This window comes from Ranitomeya imitator, chromosome 2 (assembly GCF_032444005.1).
Source record: "Ranitomeya imitator isolate aRanImi1 chromosome 2, aRanImi1.pri, whole genome shotgun sequence".
In the NCBI taxonomy this organism is placed as follows: domain Eukaryota; kingdom Metazoa; phylum Chordata; class Amphibia; order Anura; family Dendrobatidae; genus Ranitomeya; species Ranitomeya imitator.
This window is the reverse complement of record NC_091283.1, coordinates 817,241,676-817,265,641: the sequence shown is the minus strand read 5'-3', so window position 1 is coordinate 817,265,641 and position 23,966 is coordinate 817,241,676. Positions and strand designations below refer to the sequence as shown.

General features: G+C 42.7%; 1 long non-coding RNA gene across 1 annotated transcript; it reads left to right on the top strand.

Moving 5' to 3' along the window:
- The first annotated feature begins 3,609 nt into the window (after positions 1-3,609).
- Positions 3,610-23,966, top strand: LOC138667814 (uncharacterized). Its single transcript, XR_011318945.1, has 5 exons — positions 3,610-3,670; positions 16,821-16,923; positions 20,865-20,921; positions 21,436-21,585; positions 23,786-23,966. It is a non-coding gene; the product is annotated as an uncharacterized lncRNA (long non-coding RNA).

Sequence of the window (23,966 nt, the reverse complement as noted above, 5' to 3'; positions counted from 1 at the left end):
CCAATGCATAGGCACACAGGGGCTCTCCAAACGCGACCTGGTGTCCGCTAACAATTGGAGCTAATTTTCCATTCAAAAAGTCAAATGGCGCGCCTTCCCTTCCGAGCCCTGCCGTGTGCCCAAACAGTGGTTTACCCCCACATATGAGGTATCGGCGTACTCGGGAGAAATTGCCCAACAAATTTTATGATCCATTTTATCCTACTGCCCATGTGAAAATGAAAAAATTGAGGCGAAAAGAATTTTTTTGTGAAAAAAAAGTACTTTTTCATTTTTACAGATCAATTTGTGAAGCACCTGAGGGTTTAAAGTGCTCACTAGGCATCTAAATAAGTTCCTTGGGGGGTCTAGTTTCCAAAATGGGGTCACTTGTGGGGGAGCGCCAATGTTTAGGCACACAGGAGCTCTCCAAACGCGACATGGTGTCCGCTAACGATGGAAATAATTTTTCATTCAAAAAGTCAAATGGCGCTCCTTCCCTTCCGAGCCTTACCATGTGCCCAAACAGTGGTTTACCCCCACATATGAGGTATCGGCGTACTCAGGAGAAATTGCCCAACACATTTTAGGATCCATTTTATCCTGTTGCCCATGTGAAAATGAAAAAATTGAGGCTAAAAGAATTTTTTTGTGAAAAAAAAGTACTTTTTCATTTTTGCGGATTATTTTGTGAAGCACCTGGGGGTTCAAAGTGCTCACTATGCATCTAGATAAGTTCCTTGGGGCGTCTAGTTTCCAAAATGGGGTCACTTGTGGGGGAGCTCCAATTTTTAGGCACACGGGGGCTCTCCAAACGTGACATGGTGTCCGCTAAAGAGTGGAGCCAATTTTTGATTCAAAAAGTCAAATGGCGCTCCTTCCCTTCCAAGCCCTGCCGTGCGCCCAAACAGTGGTTTACCCCCACATATGAGGTATCAGCGTACTCAGGACAAATTGGACAACAACTTTCGTGGTTCAGTTTCTCCTTTTACCATTGGGAAAATAAAAAAATTGTTGCTAAAAGATCATTTTTGTGACTAAAAAGTTAAATGTTCATTTTTTCCTTCCATGTTGCTTCTGCTGCTGTGAAGCACCTGAAGGGTTAATAAACTTCTTGAATGTGGTTTTGAGTACCTTGAGGGGTGCAGTTTTTAGAATGGTGTCACTTTTGGGTATTTTCAGCCATATAGACCCCTCAAACTGACTTCAAATGTGAGGTGGTCCCTAAAAAAAATGGTTTTGTAAATTTCGTTGTAAAAATGACAAATCGCTGGTCAAATTTTAACCCTTATAACTTCCTAACAAAAAAAAATTTTGTTTCCAAAATTGTGCTGATGTAAAGTAAACATGTGGGAAATGTTATTTATTAACTATTTTGTGTCACATATCTCTATGGTTTAACAGAATAAAAATTCAAAATGTGAAAATTGCGAAATTTTCAAAATTTTCGCCAAATTTCCGTTTTTATCACAAATAAACGCAGAATTTATTGACCTAAATTTACCACTAACATGAAGCCCAATATGTCATGAAAAAACATTCTCAGAACCGCTAGGATCCGTTGAAGCGTTCCTGAGTTATTACCTCATAAAGGGACACTGGTCAGAATTGCAAAAAACGGCAAGGTCTTTAAGGTCAAAATAGGCTGGGTCATGAAGGGGTTAAAAAAAGTTTTTTTATCTGCTGGCATACTGAAAAGATCACTGTACAAATAAAAAGTGGATTCATTGTTTTTATTGAATGGGACAGTAATTTTTGACAAACAATGAATTAAGGGACTGGCCTATTGAAGGAATTCGTCCAATTGCCACTTCCAAAGTCAACAACGTGTTTTCTCTTCTTTTTCTCTTTTTTTTCAAGGTTGAAGAGGCAGATGGCTCATTGGGGGTTTTCTTTGATCTTTGGATCATCGTTAAAAATATTTGGAGTTAGTATCAATTGAACCATGTTTCTTTCAATCTCAAGTACAAGGAACCCGAATATTTCTATCTGCTGGGTGGAATTGCAGCTGGTCAATGGGTCAAATCAGGACACTGCGAGTCGTGTAAAATAATTATTGACCTACATGACTTCTTCACGCAATCTGGTAATCATGATCCTTCTGCCTTGTTAAACGTCTTCTCCTCACAAACAATTAGTATGGCAATAAGCAATGTCTCTGGAATAAAGGAGAGGCTGCACTTTGTAAGGAATGACTGTACGCACTTAACCTTTTAAAATGTCATTACAGAAGGTGCTTTGCACTAATGAGTCATTTTTCTAGAAAACTTTTACTTGTGGGAGGTGTGGATGGAGGGGAAGACTCGGCCACCTTCTCCTTGAGCGTAGCTGCGATATGGCTTCATCTCTAAGCACCTCAGTTCACCTAGCCTTAATTGGTCTCAAGTAATAATAACTGTTTATTTTCCCTGCCTGTAGAAAGTCATCAGACAGATCAGAAGCCTAGAGCCTTCATTTCAGAGGCAGTTACATTTCGGGACTTGAAGTGTTTTGGGAACCATCAAAGTGAAGGCTTTTACTGTATCGCCCAAGTCAAATAAGGTCTAAATGTAACATTAGTATAAGAAGTGTGGTCCACATGGACAACTCAGGGACCCCGATCAATTACGTCTAGTTCAAGTTGCCTATTAATTCTATAGCCCAGTCTGAAACGCGTCGTGAATTTAGCCAGCAACAAAGCGGTTAAGTAAATTATGGTGGGAAACAACAGAGGCATGAAAGTGATTTTTTTTTGCTTGTCTTTATGTAGAAAATTAAAGTTAAAATATCATTAGCATCATTGTATCTCCATTTATTCAATCTGCCCACCCACTCTTTCCTCATAAAAAAAGATTGTGCCGGAGTCCTAATTAGCATAGGCATGAATTGCTTGTAATTACAAGAATAGTGACCCAACGGCAGAAGTCATTTGATAATAATTAAGTCTTTACTATCATTGCAAAGCCATCATTATGCTTGAAGGTGCCGTTCGAAGGATCAGAATGGGATGTTTGGAACATTTTCTAACTATATATACACACACACACACACACATGTGTTAGTCATATGTAAGAAAATACTCATTAAGAATAAGGATTTCTCCCTATTTTTATGGATGAATGCCAGCAAAGATCCAGCCATCTGGTGCATGGGTTACTCCGTCCTTCAAATATTGTATTCTAAAACAAAAGATTAAAATGAATTAAAAATATCTATAAAATTCCCATAAATATAATATACTTACAATTTTGTTATTTAATTTAAAAGGGATTGTCTGGTTTTCTTAAAAAATGTGTCAAAGGCTGTTTTTCTGCAACATAGCAAAATCATCAGCGCTATAGTTGTGAAAACCTGTCTGGAGCACTTAACCACTGCGGACAATCACTGGGCTTAGTTGTCTTGCTCGGTTTACCATGAAATTAACACTGAAGCAAATGATTGTCAGCAGCAGTCACATAATATAGAGGAAGCGTCATAGCTGCAGCCCTTTTAGCAAACATCGGCAGAGAGCAGCAGATTGTTGACACTGGAGGAGCAATAGTAGGCAAGTAATATCTAGTGTAGCATAGCTGGGAAGGACATAGTTAAATCAAAGCTCTGGAGGGGCTTGATTAGATACTCCTGTACGGTTTTGCTTGGAACCAGGAAGTAGCTTCATGGCGTGTCAGTTTTCTAAGGGAGTATCAGTCTGCTGGATGAAGAAGAGTCAAACGTGAGTGAACAGTCAAAATGGTGATGTTCAGGCGGCAGAGTCTGTTTCCGTGATATGTAGGTGGCATACCATTGCGTGTAATCTGTAGGTAGTAGAGTACTGCTTTTAGTCTGTAGGTAGCAGAGCATTGCATATAGTCCGTAGTTAGCAGAGCTCTGTGTGTAAGCTGTAGACAGCACAATCATGTAGGTAAGCTGTAAATAGCAGAGCCCTGTGGGTAAGCTGTAGATAGCTGCGCCCTGTGTGAAATGTGTGAATGGTGTTCCCCAGGAGCTGGGAGCCAATAAACCATTTTGGTAGAGTGACCCCATGTTGACGCTGTGGTTTGGCATATGGTGCCCAGCACCAAGCTTTGGGCAGAGGGGGAGGATATGTAGCATAGCTGGGAAGGATAGGGTTAAATCCCCGCACTACAGGATCTTGAATTGATACACTTGTAAGGCTTGCCAGGAAGAAACTTCTTGGAGTGGCAGTCCCATGAGGGAGTGTCAGTCTGCTGGATGAAGCAGAGTTGAATGTGCTGAGTGAACAGCCCACATGTGAGCTGTAGCTAAAGGAGATGTGCCAGGGTCTTTCTTTGAATGGAGACTGCGGCAAGCTGTATGTTGGTGAGAGTTGCAGAGAACCATGTGGAAACTGCAGCCTGCTCATTGTTAACTGTGTCTGGAGTTGTATACTTCTGTTTGGTGTTGGAAGCTGCTCAAACTTGGGCTAAAGGTGAAACCAAGACATGGTAGGACCATACCTCTTCTCTGTATGAAGTTTACTCTAGGAGAAAGGTCTGTAATCTGTTCAGGTGAGCCCGCACTGACATATGTGATCATGATTAGATACACAGGCTGTGTGCAGAGAACCACAAGTATCAGTGATTGCTATGGACAATAGCTGCTTTATTTGACCGATCTGCGGCTAGCTCATCTGTGTGTAAGTAGGCAGGGTCTGTTCTTTAACGCATGGACAATGCTGGGATTTTTCTTTACAAGTTTGTTTTGGTGCTGGGCAACCTGTGGAAAGCTTTCTTATCAACACTGCTTTGCCTGTGTGAATGCTCTCTAAAGGTACCTTCACACTCAGCAACTTTACAACGAGAACGACAACAATCCGTGACGTTGCAGCATCCTGGATAGCGATATCGTTGAGTTTGACAGGCAGCAGCGATCAGGATCCTGCTGTGCCATCGTTGGTCGGAGCAGAAAGTCCAGAACTTTATTTCGTCGCTGGACTCCCGCAGACATCGCTGAATCAGCGTGTGTGATGCCGATTCAGCGATGTCTACACATCGTAGTAACCCGATGTTTACCCTGGTTACCAGGTGACTTCGCATAGTTGATCTGGATCCTGCTGTGATATCGCTGGTCGGAGCTAGAAGTCCAGAACTTTATTTTGTCGTCAGGTCGGCGTGTATCGTCATGTTTGACAGCAAAAGCAACGATGCCAGCAATGTTTTACATGGAGCGTGAACGATAAGTGAGTCACCGTTACGTCACTGGATCGCTCCTGCCTCGTTCTGGAGCTGCTGTGTTTGACGTCTCTACAGCGACCTAAACAGCGACGCTGCAGCGATCGGCTCGTTGTCTATATCGCTGCGGCGTCACTGAGTGTGACGGTACCTTAAGGCCTAATGCCTACGAGAGAGAATGAACTCATACACTAGTTTTTGATCTATTTTGCAAAGTTAAAAGGAGTATCCAGGACTATATTACATTTTTAACGTGGTTCTAAGATTGAACATGAAGGTAGTTGCTGACTACCTGCCTGTTGTGCCCAGCAAAAAGCTCTGCCAGCACAGAGCTGTCATTGACCTCTCCTGCTGGTGATTCAACAGTTTCTGCTGAAGTTATGCCAACAGAGCAGCACCTTCACCTACTCTCTGCTCTGACTGGGCGGGACTGCCAATGCCATGCTAACTGACAATTGGCTCCCAGCTGCCTAACTGCAGGGAACCAGCGGTCAATCAGCATGACACCACCAGTCATGACCTGTCGACAGAAAAGAAGAGCTGCTCTGTTGACATGGACCAGCTGAATAGAACAGGCAGGTAGTTAAAAACTACATACCTGTTAGTTTTTTGGCTCATAGTAAAAAAATAATGTAGTCATGGATGACTCTTTTAAAATAAAAGAAGCATTGGACATTTTTTAGTGACCTGAACAAACTCTTGTAATTTTATTAGAAATGCTTTGATATGCCAGTCTCACTCTGCTGTACTATACATTTGTCTAATGAGTGGCAATTATTAAGATTTGGTTGTGTTATTATTTTCATTTAAAGGGGTTTTCCTACGAACAAAGGTTAATTTTAATCAATAGATTGTGGAATAATAGTAATTTCCATAATTGGAAGTGTTTAAATAAAATGTTCCTGTGGTGAGATAATCTTATAAATGTGCCCCTGCTGTGTACTGAGTAATGGCTGTGTCTGACCATACAGGAACGTGGTCTGATCATACCACAGCTCCTGGGTGGGGGGAAAAGGGGGACACAAAAGAGAGGATACATACCATCATAGCAGGGGATCGCAGCAGATTCTTTTTGTGAGATAAACCATTTCCGTGCCTGTTTTTAAGCAATGTTTTACCTCAAAGAAAGCATCTTTTGCGATCCTGTGCTGTATTGTCTGTATACTCTTTTTTGCTTCCTCCCCTGCCCAGGAGATGTGGTATGATCAGACCATGTTCCTGTACGGTCAGACACGGCCATTACACATTATACAGCGGGAGAACATTTATAAGATTATCTCGGCACAGGAACATTTTTTTTAAACACATCCAATTGTGGAAGTTATTGTTATTCCAAGATCTATTCTATTGATCTATTGATTAAAATGAACTTTTGTTCTTGGGAAAATCCCTTTAAGTATCAAAACTTGCTGCTTTTTCTACACACTTAAAGAAACTGCTGTAATATTTCAGGAGCCTCGTAAGTCTCTCACAATAATCACATTTTTTTCTAAGTACATTTGCTTAAATCTATTATTACACTTTTTTTTATCTGTAACTAGGTCTCTCCATACCCGAGAGTAATATATATATATATATATATATATATATATATATATTACATTAATATATATTATATACATACAATTTCCCATCTTCGTTGTGGAGATATTAACATAGTAACATAGTAACATAGTTAGTAAGGCCGAAAAAAGACATTTGTCCATCCAGTTCAGCCTATATTCCATCATAATAAATACCCAGATCTACGTCCTTCTACAGAACCTAATAATTGTATGATACAATATTGTTCTGCTCCAGGAAGACATCCAGGCCTCTCTTGAACCCCTCGACTGAGTTCGCCATCACCACCTCCTCAGGCAAGCAATTCCAGATTCTCACTGCCCTAACAGTAAAGAATCCTCTTCTATGTTGGTGGAAAAACCTTCTCTCCTCCAGACGCAAAGAATGCCCCCTTGTGCCCGTCACCTTCCTTGGTATAAACAGATCCTCAGCGAGATATTTGTATTGTCCCCTTATATACTTATACATGGTTATTAGATCGCCCCTCAGTCGTCTTTTTTCTAGACTAAATAATCCTAATTTCGCTAATCTATCTGGGTATTGTAGTTCTCCCATCCCCTTTATTAATTTTGTTGCCCTCCTTTGTACTCTCTCTAGTTCCATTATATCCTTCCTGAGCACCGGTGCCCAAAACTGGACACAGTACTCCATGTGCGGTCTAACTAGGGATTTGTACAGAGGCAGTATAATGCTCTCATCATGTGTATCCAGACCTCTTTTAATGCACCCCATGATCCTGTTTGCCTTGGCAGCTGCTGCCTGGCACTGGCTGCTCCAGGTAAGTTTATCATTAACTAGGATCCCCAAGTCCTTCTCCCTGTCAGATTTACCCAGTGGTTTCCCGTTCAGTGTGTAATGGTGATATTGATTCCCTCTTCCCATGTGTATAACCTTACATTTATCATTGTTAAACCTCATCTGCCACCTTTCAGCCCAAGTTTCCAACTTATCCAGATCCATCTGTAGCAGAATACTATCTTCTCTTGTATTAACTGCTTTACATAGTTTTGTATCATCTGCAAATATCGATATTTTACTGTGTAAACCTTCTACCAGATCATTAATGAATATGTTGAAGAGAACAGGTCCCAATACCGACCCCTGCGGTACCCCACTGGTCACAGCGACCCAGTTAGAGACTATACCATTTATAACCACCCTCTGCTTTCTATCACTAAGCCAGTTACTAACCCATTTACACACATTTTCCCCCAGACCAAGCATTCTCATTTTGTGTACCAACCTCTTGTGCGGCACGGTATCAAACGCTTTGGAAAAATCGAGATATACCACGTCCAATGACTCACCGTGGTCCAGTCTATAGCTTACCTCTTCATAAAAACTGATTAGATTGGTTTGACAGGAGCGATTTCTCATAAACCCATGCTGATATGGAGTTAAACAGTTATTCTCATTGAGATAATCCAGAATAACATCCCTCAGAAACCCTTCAAATATTTTACCAACAATAGAGGTTAGACTTACTGGCCTATAATTTCCAGGTTCACTTTTAGAGCCCTTTTTGAATATTGGCACCACATTTGCTATGCGCCAGTCCTGCGGAACAGACCCTGTCGCTATAGAGTCACTAAAAATAAGAAATAATGGTTTATCTATTACATTACTTAGTTCTCTTAGTACTCGTGGGTGTATGCCATCCGGACCCGGAGATTTATCTATTTTAATCTTATTTAGCCGGTTTCGCACCTCTTCTTGGGTTAGATTGGTGACCCTTAATATAGGGTTTTCATTGTTTCTTGGGATTTCACCTAGCATTTCATTTTCCACCGTGAATACCGTGGAGAAGAAGGTGTTTAATATGTTAGCTTTTTCCTCGTCATCTACAACCATTCTTTCCTCACTATTTTTTAAGGGGCCTACATTTTCAGTTTTTATTCTTTTACTATTGATATAGTTGAAGAACAGTTTGGGATTAGTTTTACTCTCCTTAGCAATGTGCTTCTCTGTTTCCTTTTTGGCAGCTTTAATTAGTTTTTTAGATAAAGTATTTTTCTCCCTATAGTTTTTTAGAGCTTCAATGGTGCCATCCTGCTTTAGTAGTGCAAATGCTTTCTTTTTACTGTTAATTGCCTGTCTTACTTCTTTGTTTAGCCACATTGGGTTTTTCCTATTTCTAGCCCTTTTATTCCCACAAGGTATAAACTGCTTACAGTGCCTATTTAGGATGTTCGTATTAGCAAAGTATTTGGAACCTGTAACTTTTGACTTGAACATTGAACAATGACAACTGTCCGCAGTGCCCGGGACAAAAGAACTTGCCATAAAATGCAGGACGCTGTGTGTGAATTTAACCTCTTGCAAAAAGTGATCTTCTCTGCAGTCAGCTTGTTGTCCATAGACCACTACCGGACTTTTGTTCCCCAACTCTCTTAATATGTAAGAACCTGGGCCCCCGGGGATGCTCTTACCTTGATTTGTGCCATCCTTTCTGTGTCTACAGTTTTCATCCCTGTAAATGGAGATGACACTATTCTCAGTTATCCCACGTAACAATAGAAGGTGATGGGCGCCGACTGCCTGTGTTAAACTCTCGATATAATTCTGACACCGCAGATTACTTTTATAATACCGCACAATGGAGGAGGCAGCAATATTCACACTGCCCACGTTGAAATTAATTTCCCACGCTCAAAATAGAGTACAGTTATTAAGCTTAAATTTGGATTAAAATGTAATATCCATCCATCCAGAATTATTTGCGTGGGAAACTCATTTCAGTAAGACGACTATGGCAGACGTCGTATCCTGACACAAGGGATCAGCTCATCTTCTATAGTCTTTTTTTTAAATACATAATGAAAAAAAAAATCTAAATTGCTTTTTGACAATAGATCATTTTATGAAGTGTGGAGAGTTTGGAAAGTTCGATATTCGAGGATCCGGCTACTTGTCCTAGGAGGGTTTCATCAGAAAAAGAAGTATTGTACATGGATACAAAAATACACTGCTCAAAAAAATAAAGGGATCACTTAAACCACACAATGTAACTCCAAGTCAATCACACTTCTGTAAATTCAACCTGTCCAGTTATGAAGTGACACTGATTGTGAATCAATCTCTCCTGCCGATGTACAAATGGAACAAACAACAGGTAGAAATGATAGGCAATTAGCAAGACAACCGCTATAAAGAAGTGGTTCTGCAGGGGGTGACCACAGACCATTTCTCTGTTCTCATCCTTTTTGGCTGTTGTTTTGGTCACTTTTACATTTTGTCATTGCTCTCACCCTAGAGTTACTGTACAGTAGCATGAGGAGGTGTCTACAACCCACAGAAATTGATCAGGTAGTTCAGCACATCCAGGATGGCACATCAATGAAAGCTGTGGCAAGAAGGATAGTTGTGATTGTCAGCACAGTGTCCAGAGCAAGTGAGCAGATACCAGAAGACAGGACAGTAAACCAGAAGATGTGGTAGGAGGACCATAGGAGGGCAACAACCCATCAGCAGAACCGCTACCTCCTCCTTTGTGCAAGGAGTAACAGGAGTAGCAGTCCTAGAGCCCTGCAAAATGACCTCCAACAGGCAACTAACATCAATGTGTCTTCTCAAACTGTCAGAAACATACTCCATAAGGGTGGTGTTAAGGCCTGCTGTCCAGAAGTGGGTATTGTGTTTAAAGCCCAACACTGTGCAGGACGATTGGCATTTGCATAGAACACCAAGACTGGCAGATTCAACATTGGCACCCAATGCTCTTCAAGGAGCAGGTTCACAATGAAGACATGTACAGTGTCGGGAGATGTTGTGGAGAACATTCTGCTGCCTGCAACATCCTCCAGCATGATCGGTTTGGCAGTGGGTCTGTAATCATGTGGGGAGGCATTTCTTTGGAGGGCCACTCAACCCTCCATATGTAAGCCAGATGTATCCTGACTGCCATTAGGTCCCGAGAGGAGATCCTTTGACCCATTGTTAGACCATATGCTGGTGCAGTTGGCCCTGGGTTCCTGCTGATGCATGACAATGCTAGGCCTCATGTGGCTGAAGTGTGTCAGCAGTTCCTGCATGATGAAGGCATTGATGCTATGGACTGGCCCACCCATTCCCCAGATCTGCCTAGCCTGAGCTTTGGCCTGCAGGTCCCTCTCGCGGTCGGCCTGATGTCAGAGCTCCTTCTTCCTGGCCCACTCCTCCTGCTGCCGACATAGCTGCTGACGGTAGTCCTGTTGGGAGATGACCTCAATGCTCTCTCCCTCTAACTGGGCCTCCCAAGGGAATCCAATTAGGTTGGTGGTAGCGCGGGTCCACTTAAAGGTCACCCACTCTCCCTGGATGTCCACTTTCTGCTTGATGGGCTGCAGCGGGACGTCTGAGGTCTTCAAAGTCTATCAGGGCCTCTCCCACGTTAGATGGTTACACACCCAGCTGGGTGGTTGTGGTGGGGCGAGTCTACGTCTATCAGCAGGGATTCCTCGGCTACTGGGGCAGGGTCGGTGTCATTACCTGCCTCTGTGGCGTCTCCAGTGCCGGTCTCCTCTGTCGCAGGCTGGGGCTCTGGCAGGTTGGCTGCATCGTTGCTCCTTGCTGACGGCGGTCGCACGTTGGCATAGGCTTCGGAGCTGCTGACACAGCTCGTCGACTTCCGCTCCCAGAACCTCCTGGTTCATGCGACCTGGTAGGGTTCCGCTCTGCTCCCATTGGCTGGGACAGCGGTGGGCGTTCTCCTCCCTCTTCCGGGTGACCTCCGCTTGCCATGATGCCAACCTGGTTCTGCCAAATGGCGTCCAGTGGTTCTTGCTCCTCCTCCTCCGGAGGGCGGTTCCTTCTTCGTCCTCCACCATCCCAGACCAGGAGGCGGACCTTTTTTGTTGATGGGCATATCTCCTGAACATAGTAGTATCTGTGAGGGGCTGGCTCCACTTTCGCGCCGTTTTTCCAGGCTACGCCCACGATGACATGCCCCTCTCCTCCAGCACGCCACATGGTGCTGCAATGGCGGCGGTTTTGGCGGGAATCTTGGCGGCAAATAGCAATACACAGTCTTTAAGCAATTCACAGTTCAAATACGATTCTGGCACAGTTCTTAGGCACACATGCCCTGATTTTCAGGCTTAAGTAGATCCTGTTCGTGACGCCAAAATTTGGAGCGCCGCCGTGGGGTACTCGGAGCCAGGCCCCTTTGGTTCTCAGTGGGGGATGTCATGTTGGCGGATCCGGTCCGTGACCCTCGGGAGGTCTGTTGATAAATGGGGGAAGGTCTTTAAAGGGATAATGTTCATGACGCCACCTGTGGTATTTGGTCAGGGTGACCGACGCTGCTTAGGGGTTCGCTGGGGTGATGTTATGGCAGCTAGATGGTATACCTTCCCACAGGTGAAGTATGTCCCCTGGGCTTCCCAGAGTGTAGATGGTGAGTGGTGGATGATGTAAGGCGCAGTGAATAATGAAGACACAAGGTTACAGTCTCTTTACCTTTACTGAAGGCTTCAGCATCCACAGTCCAGGGTAGGGACCACAGGGTAGGCAGAGTCCGGCCAGTCTGAAGGCAAATCCAGAGTCATTGAAAGAAACATGAATGCGGCCAAGTACAGAGATATCCTAGATGAAAACCTCTTCCAGAGTGCTCTGGACCGCAGACTTTGCTGAAGGTTCACCTTCCAACAAGACAATGACCCTAAGCACACAGCTAAAATAACAAAGGAGTGGCTTCAGAACTCTGTGACCATTCTTGACTGGCCCAGCCAGAGCCCTGACCTAAACCCAATTGAGCATCTCTGGAGAGACCTGAAAATGGCATCTGCCAACATTCACCATCCAACCTGACGGAACTGGAGAGGATCTGCAAGGAAGAATGGCAGAGGATCCCCAAATTCAGGGGTGAAAAACTTGTTGCATCTTTCCCAAGAAGACTCATGGCTGTACTAGCTCAAAAGGGGCTTCTACTCAATACTGAGCAAAGGGTCTGAATACTTATGACCATGTGAGATTTCAGTTTTTCTTTTTTAATAAATTTGCAAAAATGTCTACATGTGTTTTTTTTAGTGAAGATGGGGTGCAGAGTGTACATTAATGAGAAAAAAAGTGAACTTTTTTATGAATTTACCAAATGGCTGCAATGAATGAAAGTGTGAAAAATTGTAAAGGGGTCTGAATACTTTCCGTACCCACTGTAAGTTGTATATACTGTATACAGTACATATATATGGTACATACAATGTTTATTAATACACATCTGTGTATTGAAAAATGCATAAATATAAAATATATGTATGAGTATCTTAATCTGCTTCATATGTACATTAGAGTTAAGCAAAATTTGGCAAAAACATATCTGAAATCCCACACTCTCATGTTTACTTGTAATCAGAATTCTTACATTCTTAACACAGAGCCACAAAAATGTTTCCCTGATGCAACCAATGTTTTGAGATGTATTTATTATTGAGAAAGGCATAAATACAGAGATTTGTTTTTACAACCATCCGAATGATTTTCCCATGAAAATTCTTTCCGATCATGGCAAAATTAGCAAACATTGTATTATCCCACATGGAAAATTCTCAGCAAATTATCACCGAGGAACACATTTCCATTATTTATAAATGATTGTTTTTAGAACTATAATCTGTCCGTCCAGAGGATCATATGTAACAGGTTATTGCAAACGATATAAAAGAATCATAATGGAGCTTTATTCACTACTAGATTGTGGCCCGATTCTAACGCATCGGGTATTCTAGAATATGCATGTCCCCGTAGTATATGGACAATGATGATTCCAGAATTCGCGACAGACTGTGCCCGTCGCTGATTGGTCGAGGCAACCTTTATGACATCATCGTCGCCATGGCAACCATTATGACATCTACGTCGATACTGTGCCCGTCGCTGAATCAGAAACGTGGGATTTCTACGTCCTTTATGACATCATCGTCGCTGTGCCCGTTGCTGATTGGTCGAGGCCTGGCGGCCTCGACCAATCAGAGACGCGGGATATCTACGTCCTTTATGACGTCATCGTCGCTGTGCTCGTCGCTGATTGGTCGAGGCCTGGCGGCCTCGACCAATCAGAAACGCGGGATTTCCAGGACAGACAGACAGACAGACAGAAAGACAGACAGACAGACGGAAAAACCCTTAGGCAATTATATATATAGATAGGCAATGACTTCCTTAGTCATTCCTTAGGAATGTGGACCCTATTAAAGACATATAAAAAGTGTGAGGGTCCGATGGCAAAGATCAATATGGAGCTCTGATTGTGATGCTAGATTTTGCCTGGCAGGACAGATTGGGGATGATGTTTCCCTCTTGAAAGCCCATGACCACTGGGCCAAGTTGCTCACTTCTCAAGTTCATTCCTCTGTAGAGCGGAGTCCTGCACAGGTTTTGGCCACTTGGTATCAAAGGAAATAGACTTAATATGGCTCCCCTGTGCCCATGAACAAAATAGCAGCTCCAGGGTCTGGGATTTAAGCAGAGGTTCAGCTCATGGTGGCCAGACTTCTGATTGGACCCCTAACCAAGTAACCCTGATCACAGCTATGCTGGCGCACCCTACGGCCGGGGTCACACTTGTGAGTGTGATGTGAGATACTCGCGCATCAATACCCGGCGCTGCCGCCAGCACTCGGGACTGCATGTATGTCTATGCAGCCGCACACTCCAGTCCCGAGTGCCGGCAGCAGCGCTGGGTATTGATGCAAGTTTCTCGCATCACACTCACAAGTGTGACCCCGGCCCAACAATGGGTATAGAGGAACCTCAGAAGTTGACCCGGCCACCACTGAAAATAATTCACTGTACAAAGTCCAACACTGATATTACTGCCTTGTGGTGACCGTAATAGTAGAGACCAGTCCTGCAGAACATATGAGAGATTACAGCACAGTTATATATAATAACTTACAGCTGACGTTCTTTCTCATGGAGTCGTTCACTTTTCCCATCTTTTCATCGTCCCCATCTATTTCCAACCTGCACAAATTCCTCATCCTGCTGATACCCCAATACTAAGCCACTGCTGCCGTATGTGTCCCACAAAATAATGCCTAATACTGTGCTGCTTCCAAAGTAAAATGCCTCCTTTGTTCCATCTAGATGGTAAAAGAAACCTCTATAATAGCTTAATGCCCTGTACAAGCGCTCTAGAAAACAGTGATAATATGTTGCCCCTAGAAAGTAATAATACCCCCTGTAGCCCCTTTGACAGTCAAAATACCCTAAGTGCACCTATAGCAAAAAGTGTCCACTTAACATTCATAATGTTCCCTGAGGTTACCCCTGTGCAGCTCTTCTATACACAATATGTCACCACAACCCCCTAATATACAGTATGATGTTACCACAACTCCCCTATACACATACCCCATAGCCACTAATACACAGTATGATGTCCACACAGCTCCACAATAGATTGTATAATGCCCCCAAACCTATATGATGCCCACACCATAGTCCCCATGCTGAATGATGGCCCCACAATAACCTCCACACTCTAAAAATTCTCCTCAGTAGCACCCACACTGTATAAAGGCTCCTCAGTAGCACCCACACTGTATAATGGCCCATTAATAGTCCCCATACTGTATAATGGCCCTTTAGTAGCCTCCATATTGTATAATGGCCCATTAATAGCCCCCACACTGTATAATGGCCCCTTTGTAGCCCCCATATTGTATAATGACCCCTTAGTAGCCCCCATACTGTTTGATGGTCCCCAAACTGTACGATGGCCCCACTGTAAACCCCACACTGTATGATGGCCCCCATACTGTCTGACGGCCTACACATTATCCCCAAACTGTATGATGGCCTCTACACTAGTAGACACAGTATATTGGCTGCCTGAGTAGCCACTACTCTGTAAGATGGCCCCCTTAATAGCTCACTCTTTATGATGGTCCCAATTTATAGCCATTAGTGGGCCTCACTCTGTAGGAAGGTAACCCACTCTCTGTAGGAGACCCATTTAGTAGTCCCAACACTGTATTATGACCCCTTTAGTAGCCTTCTCTCTGTATGATGGTTCCCCTAACTAGCCCCCACACTGTATCATGACTCCCTTAGTAGCCACCACTCTGTAAGAGGCCCCCGTAGTAGTCCCTTCTCCATATAAGGGTGCATTTGTAGCCTCAACAATGTATCATGGACCTTTTAGTTGCCGCCATGCTGTACGATGGTCCACCCTTAATAGCCAACATGCTGTTTCATTTCCACATTAGCAGCCCCTATGCTGTATTTCGTCCAACATTGTAACCCCTCTATGAAAAAGGGACCGCTAAGAAGCCCCACTACATGTGAGGGCCCCCTTAGTAGATCACACACTATTATTATGGCCCCATTAGTAGCCCCCCTACTGTTATTATGTCCCCCTTATTAGCCACCATACTTAATGACTCGATCACATAATCTTTTTTTTTATTGTAATTTTTATTGAAATAATGTTTTACATTTTTTTCAAGAAAAGAAAAAAATGTAGCCATTTAAAATTTTTCACCATCATTTATAGGTTGCCAACCAATCATCACACTGGGACTCTGAAGTCCTGGGCATGGCGGGGCGTGGTGACATCTTCACAGATACAGTTAATGGTAGCGGCAGCTCCAAGTGGGCCCCTCCAGGTCAGGGGCACAGAGCAACTGCCCCCTTTGCCTCTCTGGTAGCTACACTACTGAGTCCAGGGCATCTCAGAGTTGTGCAAAAACTTTGCAACTTTGGTGTTTTCACGGCAGTGTATCTGAGCTCCGCCAAAATGGGCTGGGGTGGAATGGAGTGTGGCGGGGGGGTGTGATACACTAGTTCGTCTAATTCTATGACACATCTTGTCTAGAATTGTGTTCTGGAGCATTACATCCATGCACACATAGCTCTGGATTGGAGCTGTAAACACAAACGGGGATTTAGGTATATCTAGAAAAATGGAATAATATAAATCTAATAATATAAATAATATATATTTTGAAATACTGAATTGCTCACTGTGCTACTTCTTTTATAGAAGAACTCAAAATCCACCTATTTTAGGAAGAAACCTACATACCTTATATTTCCAGCTTGTACCTTATCACCCTCCTTCTGTCTCTGCGAGTTATCCCCGCTTCTTGGTACAAGGTACAGTCTATGCATTTCTGAAAATAAACTTCTTAATGTTTCCGTCTTAAGAATCAGCAGCTGTGAACAGACGACATAAATCGTGGCTATCCAACTGGTGCACCATTAAGCAGATGTGATCTTTTGAAGAAGTGCGAAATGCAAAAAGTTACACGTAGGTACAATTTTTGTACGTTTGTACATTTTATGTCTGATTGCCCATTCTTTGTTAAAAAGAAAATGTAACAGATTTCTCGAAATGGCAAAAAAAAAAATTGCAAATTTTTCATTTTCGTGTACGGTTCTGTGCTAAGGCTCCTTCATTTGCACAATTGGCGAGAGTCCTTGAAATCATTAAGTGATAAGGTATCTTTGCAATCTGCCATTATGGACCGAAATGGAGATACCTATTTTACAAGCAGGTTTGGTAAAATTATCCTATCATTTTGTCTACAGTTCTATGTGTTTCCATGGTTACAGACTACAAACTCTTTGTAGTCAGATCCTGCAGGCAAGACTTCCTTCCTTTTGTTTCCTATGGTTTGCTAAATAAAATTCTCAGAAGGATAGCCCGAAGTAAAAGGGGGTATATAGAACCTGAAGACAAAGAGTTTGTTTGTATTTTATAAACATGGAGACATATAGTTCTGCATTTATACGAAAAACAGACCAAGAGATTATTTGAAAAGTTGCATCATTTTTTTTTTCAATTCTGGATTCACTAGATCAACCGGGGAAAAAAAAAAAGAGTTGCAAAAGTATTCATGCCCTTTAGCACTGAGGTCTAAGTAGCTCATTATGTTGGATACATATTTTCCACATCCTCTAAACAAGAAACATTGACGTTCCGTAAACATTGGACATGGTCAGTAAGGGAGATCTGTTTCATGTCGTCGTACTGAGAGCTGCGAAAGAGATGTGATTGTCTATGATATGCCTGGTAAGAAAATTAAGATTAAACACAGAGCATCGAAAATTGCTGAGAGCACGTTCTGCATCATTAAAACTGCGGTTCATATAATGTAACCCAATAATGAGTGTAACTATGTACTTAGAGCCATCCACAGGTTCTTTATTGTATAAAGCAGACACCAAGTCATTATTTGCTCTCACCAATAATTACATGTGCAGACCTCGATCACTCACTCAAAATATTACATCAACGACAAGGGCAAAAGTTATCTGTGGGGATTTCGGTGCTTCGCGAGGCCTTGTTAATTTGCCTTTATTAAGAAAGAATTATCTAGGGGGAGCACATAAAGTAAAATATAGAGTCAGCAGTTTACACAGTATCGGGGCTTGACTTCTTCACTTATAAGGATGTCATTTGTTTTTTGTTTAAGGCTAAGTTCACACTGCGTTAGCAGCAGCCCGTTCAGCACATACGCTAACGGGCTGCTGCTAGCGCAAGTGCCGGCACTACATCGCGCTAGCGCAGATGGAGCATCTGCTAGCTCCATCTGCGCTAGCAGTGACGGACCCGGAAATGCTGCAGCCTGCGTCTCGGGTCTGTCACTCAAATGATGGCACATCGCTAGCGCACGCCCATTGTGGGCGTGCGCTAGCGATGCGTCCGACATTGCATTCAATGGCGGCGTTAACGGACTATGTTACACCGTGTTATGCCGCGGTGTAACGTAGTCCGTTTAACGTAGTCACTGAACGCAGTGTGAACTTAGCCTTGGTGTAAAGAACATTTCCTCCTGGAGTAAAAAATAAAAAAAGATACATATGTAGGTCGTCAATTTGACTTCTATCAAGTTCTAAAAATTTTATGTAAGTGTTGTTTTTTAGTGGGAGAAACCCCTTTTTCGGGACAGCTCTGGAGGAGACACAAGGAGTCTCTCGGTTTGCCGGGGCTAGCCAAATAAAGGAGACAAGTTACACGTAGATACATTTTTTGGTATTTTTTGCAAAAGAGACAAGACATACGAGGGGTTGTTCAATAAGTTATCTACCCCAGCATGTTCTGTTAGAGAGCTGAGTGTTATGTTGATATACTGAATGTCTGGACATGCAACAGTCACAGTAGAAGATCAGTCTGATGAAAGCACTGGAAGTGACAGGATGGCAAGTGCAGATCAAAATCCACTTTTAAGTGCAACAGATTGTGTTGAGTTTGTGGTAAAATGGAAAAAGACTCTTAGAGATCTGACCATGTCTATGTTTCTTATTATAGTATATGCTTACTATAATGATTCCATCCCTCAATGCTGATCTGTCTGTGCAGTGATTGACAACTCCATTGTCCAGTCTGGTGCAGGGGTGTACTGAACTGTCTGTGTTTTTATTAACAGCTCAGCCATTCAATCTGAGACTGGGAGGAACTGAGCTCTTGTCAGGTGCTTCTGGTTCCCCTGATTGCTCAGCTGTTTAACTGAGCTGACAGTCCAAGAAAGTCGTCAGCTATAGCTTTAGCTGAGTGTGGTTGGTTTACTCTGTAATTGTATTTTGCTTACTGATCTATCACTGCCTGATAATGGACCTTGATCTGACCTTTCATCTATTTAACCCCTTTGCTCTGATCCGCTCTCCTCCTGGTATTTTGACCTCGGACCATTACCTGACTATGACTTTGTCTCTTCCTTCTGTTTACGACGTACCGTCCTGGCTATTGACCTCGACTCCTCAACTGTCCCAAATCATTGCTTGTCTGTGAGAAGTGACTCAGTATCACACTTACCAATTTTCCTGGAATATCAGGGAGTCTCAGGAAAAAAGGGGAAACTTCCAGATTCCACCAAAACTTTCCTGAAGGAAGCTTTCTAGAAGGTTTCTTGTTTGTGATGTTTGGTTGCTCTATCCTGACATAAAGACCCATCATCTAGATAGATGTATGATTGAGGGTGCAGGTAACAAGCAACAGGCATAAATTTGCATGGCATTGGAAAATAGATGTCATAGCAAAATAGCCAAATCAGCAACCTCCAAGAAGGCCAACCATGAAAGTTGCCACTTCTGCTATAGTGTAACTGCCCATAATATGGTTGAGTTGACAATAGTGACAATTTATAGAATGCTATGTTACCAGTGTTGGCAGTGCCTGGATAAGATCAGGGAAGACACATACAGGGAGTCTGAGAGCCACAAGTGGCTACCAAGCCTACAGTTGGTTAATACAGTAAAAAGGCTACAACTATAGCTCCACCTGGGACTTAAATGTAGTTTCCAGAAAAAGCCCAAGCTCAAGAGATATCATTCTATAACTAGAGTGAATAGGCATTTACAGGTTTGAGAAACTTGAGTCACTTGGTGAAAAATGCCCCCAAAAATTGGCAAAGCAGACATTCCGCAATAAATATCCTGCTTATGTTAGGCATGTTTTTTTTCTTCATGCCACATCGTGACTGGCATTGTCTTGTTACAGGTCATGTTTGATTTGCAACACCATTGTTTTTTTAATTTTCTTCTGTTATGAAATTTTAAAATATTCCTAAAAGTGTGCCCTCTTCGGTCTTCGACATGTGACCCTTGTTGGTGTATTATTATCTACATAGTTGTGATTACATGACGTCAATGGGTCACATGGTTTATAGTACCCCTAGAGATGCTCTATCAACTTTTCATGGTAAGAACTGTTAAAGCTCGAAACGCGTAAGTTGTAGGTTATAAACTCTGGCTGTTATCTGTCTAATATATTATATGTGGATCTTTCTTTTTTAATGACTTTTGGCTCAATCTCGAGCTATGGCGACTTGACGGATGAACGATCTGTAAGAAGATCAAACTTGTGCAAGCCTTCATAGGTCCACCAAGGTCTTCTCCGCCATTATCAAAAATGAACATTATAAAATAAAGACATTACCATTTTAAAGGTTGCAGCTTGGTGCCTCAGTGGTTAGCACGGTAGCTTTGCATCCCACCAAGGACAACATCCACAAGGAGTTTGTATGTTTTCCCCATGTTTGTGTGGGTTTCCTCCGGGTTCTCCGGTTTCCTCCCACACTCCACAGACATACCGATGGGGAATGTGGATTATGAGCCGCAATGGGGACAGCGATGATAATGTCTGTAAAGTGCTGTGGAATATGTTGGCGCTATGTAAATAAATTGTAAAGAAGCGCTGGATTGCATGGTGGAATTTATCCAATTTGTTTGATGTCCTCCCGGCCCCAGGTTCCTTGCGCTCTACTTGATGAGGATGAGTGACTGAGAACTTTAAATTACTGCCGGGTAAGCACACGTCTCACCTTTGTTGTGCTAGGGAAATTAGAGCCTCATTGGGGCTAGAGATTGACGTGTATGATGACAACCTCTGTGCAGCGCTATGGAACACGTTGGCGCTATATAAACAGCTGTATATCAATGCATAAAGACCAGTGCTGTGTAGAAAGTCGCAGTCATACTAATACTATTTCTCCAGGAATCCTAGCAAACGAGCTGTGATGTAACAGCCAGATACATTGTAACACAAGCTGAACTCCGGGCGACTTCCCGAGATTTTACAAGGTCCACAGTTCAAGTTTTTGTGACCAATTGAATAATTGAAAGTCAAACAAAACAAGCAACGCCAGCACGCTTAATCCGAGCCAATATTACTTGTGTTCTCAATTTATTAAAAAACAACATCTGGCGTCCAGCTCCAGCAGCCCTAAATGAAACACACACTTTATTTCTCTCCCCCCCCCCCCCCCCGTCCTACTTATTTTTACTGCTCGCTGTAAACTTTTTTTTCTTCTTCTCCAAGTCTTTGCAACAGGTGGGCCCAAAACAATGTGCGATGTCTGTTCCTGTGTAAGTCTAGGACCACAAACCACAAGTCCTGCTCAGCCGCTTCCAGATACATGAATGTCATTTCCTATTGCCGATCTCCACATGCTAAACATTTTCTTCCTGGGTAATGTGTACTGTCATCACTCGTGTAAAACCATGTTTCTAATCAATTGCATTTGGTTCTGCTTCCTCGTGGAGTAATATCTGGCGCCCTAATCGGGGAATAATTGAGTAATCCGGGCTTTTATTCTGCTTTCCTCTTCACTATAAATATATAACTTTTTTTCTGCCATTCTATGGTGGTATCATACACTTCATTAAAGTTCCTTTAAGATAATCATTAAAGGGTATGGACACCTTCAGGGGGGCTTCTCTTTTTTTTTTTTTTACTGAAATACGGGTATTTTGGGTTAAAATTAATTTTTACTTTTTTCATTTGGATTTTATCAAAAATGTTGCATTTTTAAGGCTGTTTAACTCTTTGTTCATTGCTGGCTATAGAATCGGATTAGAATCTGTCAGTGAGCTCATACAGACGGAGAGTTTGTAACTCATTAATCTGCCTTTGGGAAGAGTAAAACTGAGACGAGGATCGCAACTTAATGCTCGGACTGGGCATCTGAGCATTACAGCATGCAGCTGACCAGTTCGAGCATTGCGCTGCAATCCTCATCCGAGTTATATGGTCGTCTGACTTTTCCCTTTTACTGTGCTTCTTTCACCTGAGTCACGACCAGAGATCTGAACAAAAGGGAAGTGAACTTTTATGTGATCATAAATCAGCTGAGATAAACTCAGTAAAAGAGGTAAGAACTCTCCCATCAAAATGAGCTCACTGACAGATTATCAGTTAACTCATTCTACAGTCAGCAATAAACAGGGCAAGACAGAGATTGTAGTAGGCAAATGGTGCAAAATGTTTAGTGAAATCTAATTGTAAGAATGTTTTTGGCCCAATAAATATGCTTTTAAAGGTGTTATCAGAGACTTTGATTTTTTTTATTCTATGGGGCTAAGATCTCACAGGCAGGTAGTTAATAACTATCTGCTCGTTCTGCCCTGCGCTGATATCTGCCAGATCAGAGAGATCAGAAACGGCTCCTGTCGGCAATTCTCATGTCAACAGAGCAGTTTTTTCTCTTCCACTCTGCTCTTTTGGCAGGGAGTCACTGCTGACGTCATGCTGATTGACAGACGGCTCCTCACTGTTAGGCAGCAGGGAGCCGGCTGTCAATCCTCATGACATCACCAGTGATGATCCATCAACAGAGCAGAGAGGGAAGAGAAGAGGCTGATTTGTCGATGTGACATCAGCGGAAGTCGCAGAATTGTGGGCAGGAGCGGTCCAGCTGTGGCTGCATTGAGCCAAAAGAGATCGGCACCGAGCAGAACAGGCAGGCACTTAGCAACTATCTGCCTGTAAGTTCTGCGGCCCATAAGAAAATAGCCCCTTTAAATAAAAGAAATATAAAAATTGAAGGGGTCCATATCCTTTCAAGCCACGTATGGCCATCTGTAGCAATGCTAAACAACCTATTTAAAACAGGCTTTCCAGGATTTTTACCATTAATAATGTATCCTTAGGAAGGATTGTGTGAGGGTGGGGTGAATCCAAAAATCAGGAAACCCTCTGATCAGCAGAATAAGGGGGTCGCAGAGCTCAGTAACATCTATATAAGTATGACTGTGCACAGTATCAAGGGTTAGGCAATTTGTCAACAGGTTTAAAGAGAATCTGTCAGCAGGTTTTTGCTATGCAATCTGAGAGCAGCATAATATAGGGAAAGAGACCCTGATTCCAGCGATATGTCACTTACTAGCCTGTGTGTTGTTGTTCCAATACAATCAGTGTGTTATCAGCAGATTATCACTAGAGGACTAGGGGTCTCGCGCCTCCTGGTCCTACCTTGCCCCCACCATTAATTAGCAGCTCTCTGTCAGTATACATTGTACACAGAAATTGGCCAATCAGTGATGTGGGTGGGGTTATAGAGGGCTCAGCATTGGGAGCAGAGAAAACTGTAATACAGTATGCAGACCAGCAAGTGATATATCACTGGAATCAGGGCCTCTGTCCTTACATCATGCTGATGTCAGATTACATAGCAGAAGCCTGCTGACAGATTCCCTTTAAGTAGAGAACAATAGTATAGATAGATTCTAGAAGGACTTAAAATTGTGCAGTGTATTTCAACTAACAAAAAGTTAGTTGAAGGTTATGCTCACGCAGCGTTTTCGCAGTGTTTTTTGCTGTGTTTTTTTCATGCTTTTTACTGCATTTTTTAGTTAATAAAACTAAGGTTTTTTTTAAATATGTATTGTAGACAAAGAAAACATGTAATCTGAACACAAAAAAGTGGCAAAAATGCCACAAACTGGCATTAAAAAAGCAACGTTTTTACTACCAAGAGAGCAGGTTTTGGCTGCAGAAAAAAGCAAAAATGCTGCGTGTGAACACTGCCAAAGCGACCAGAAATGGTGGATGGGAAAGAAATGTGGATCTGG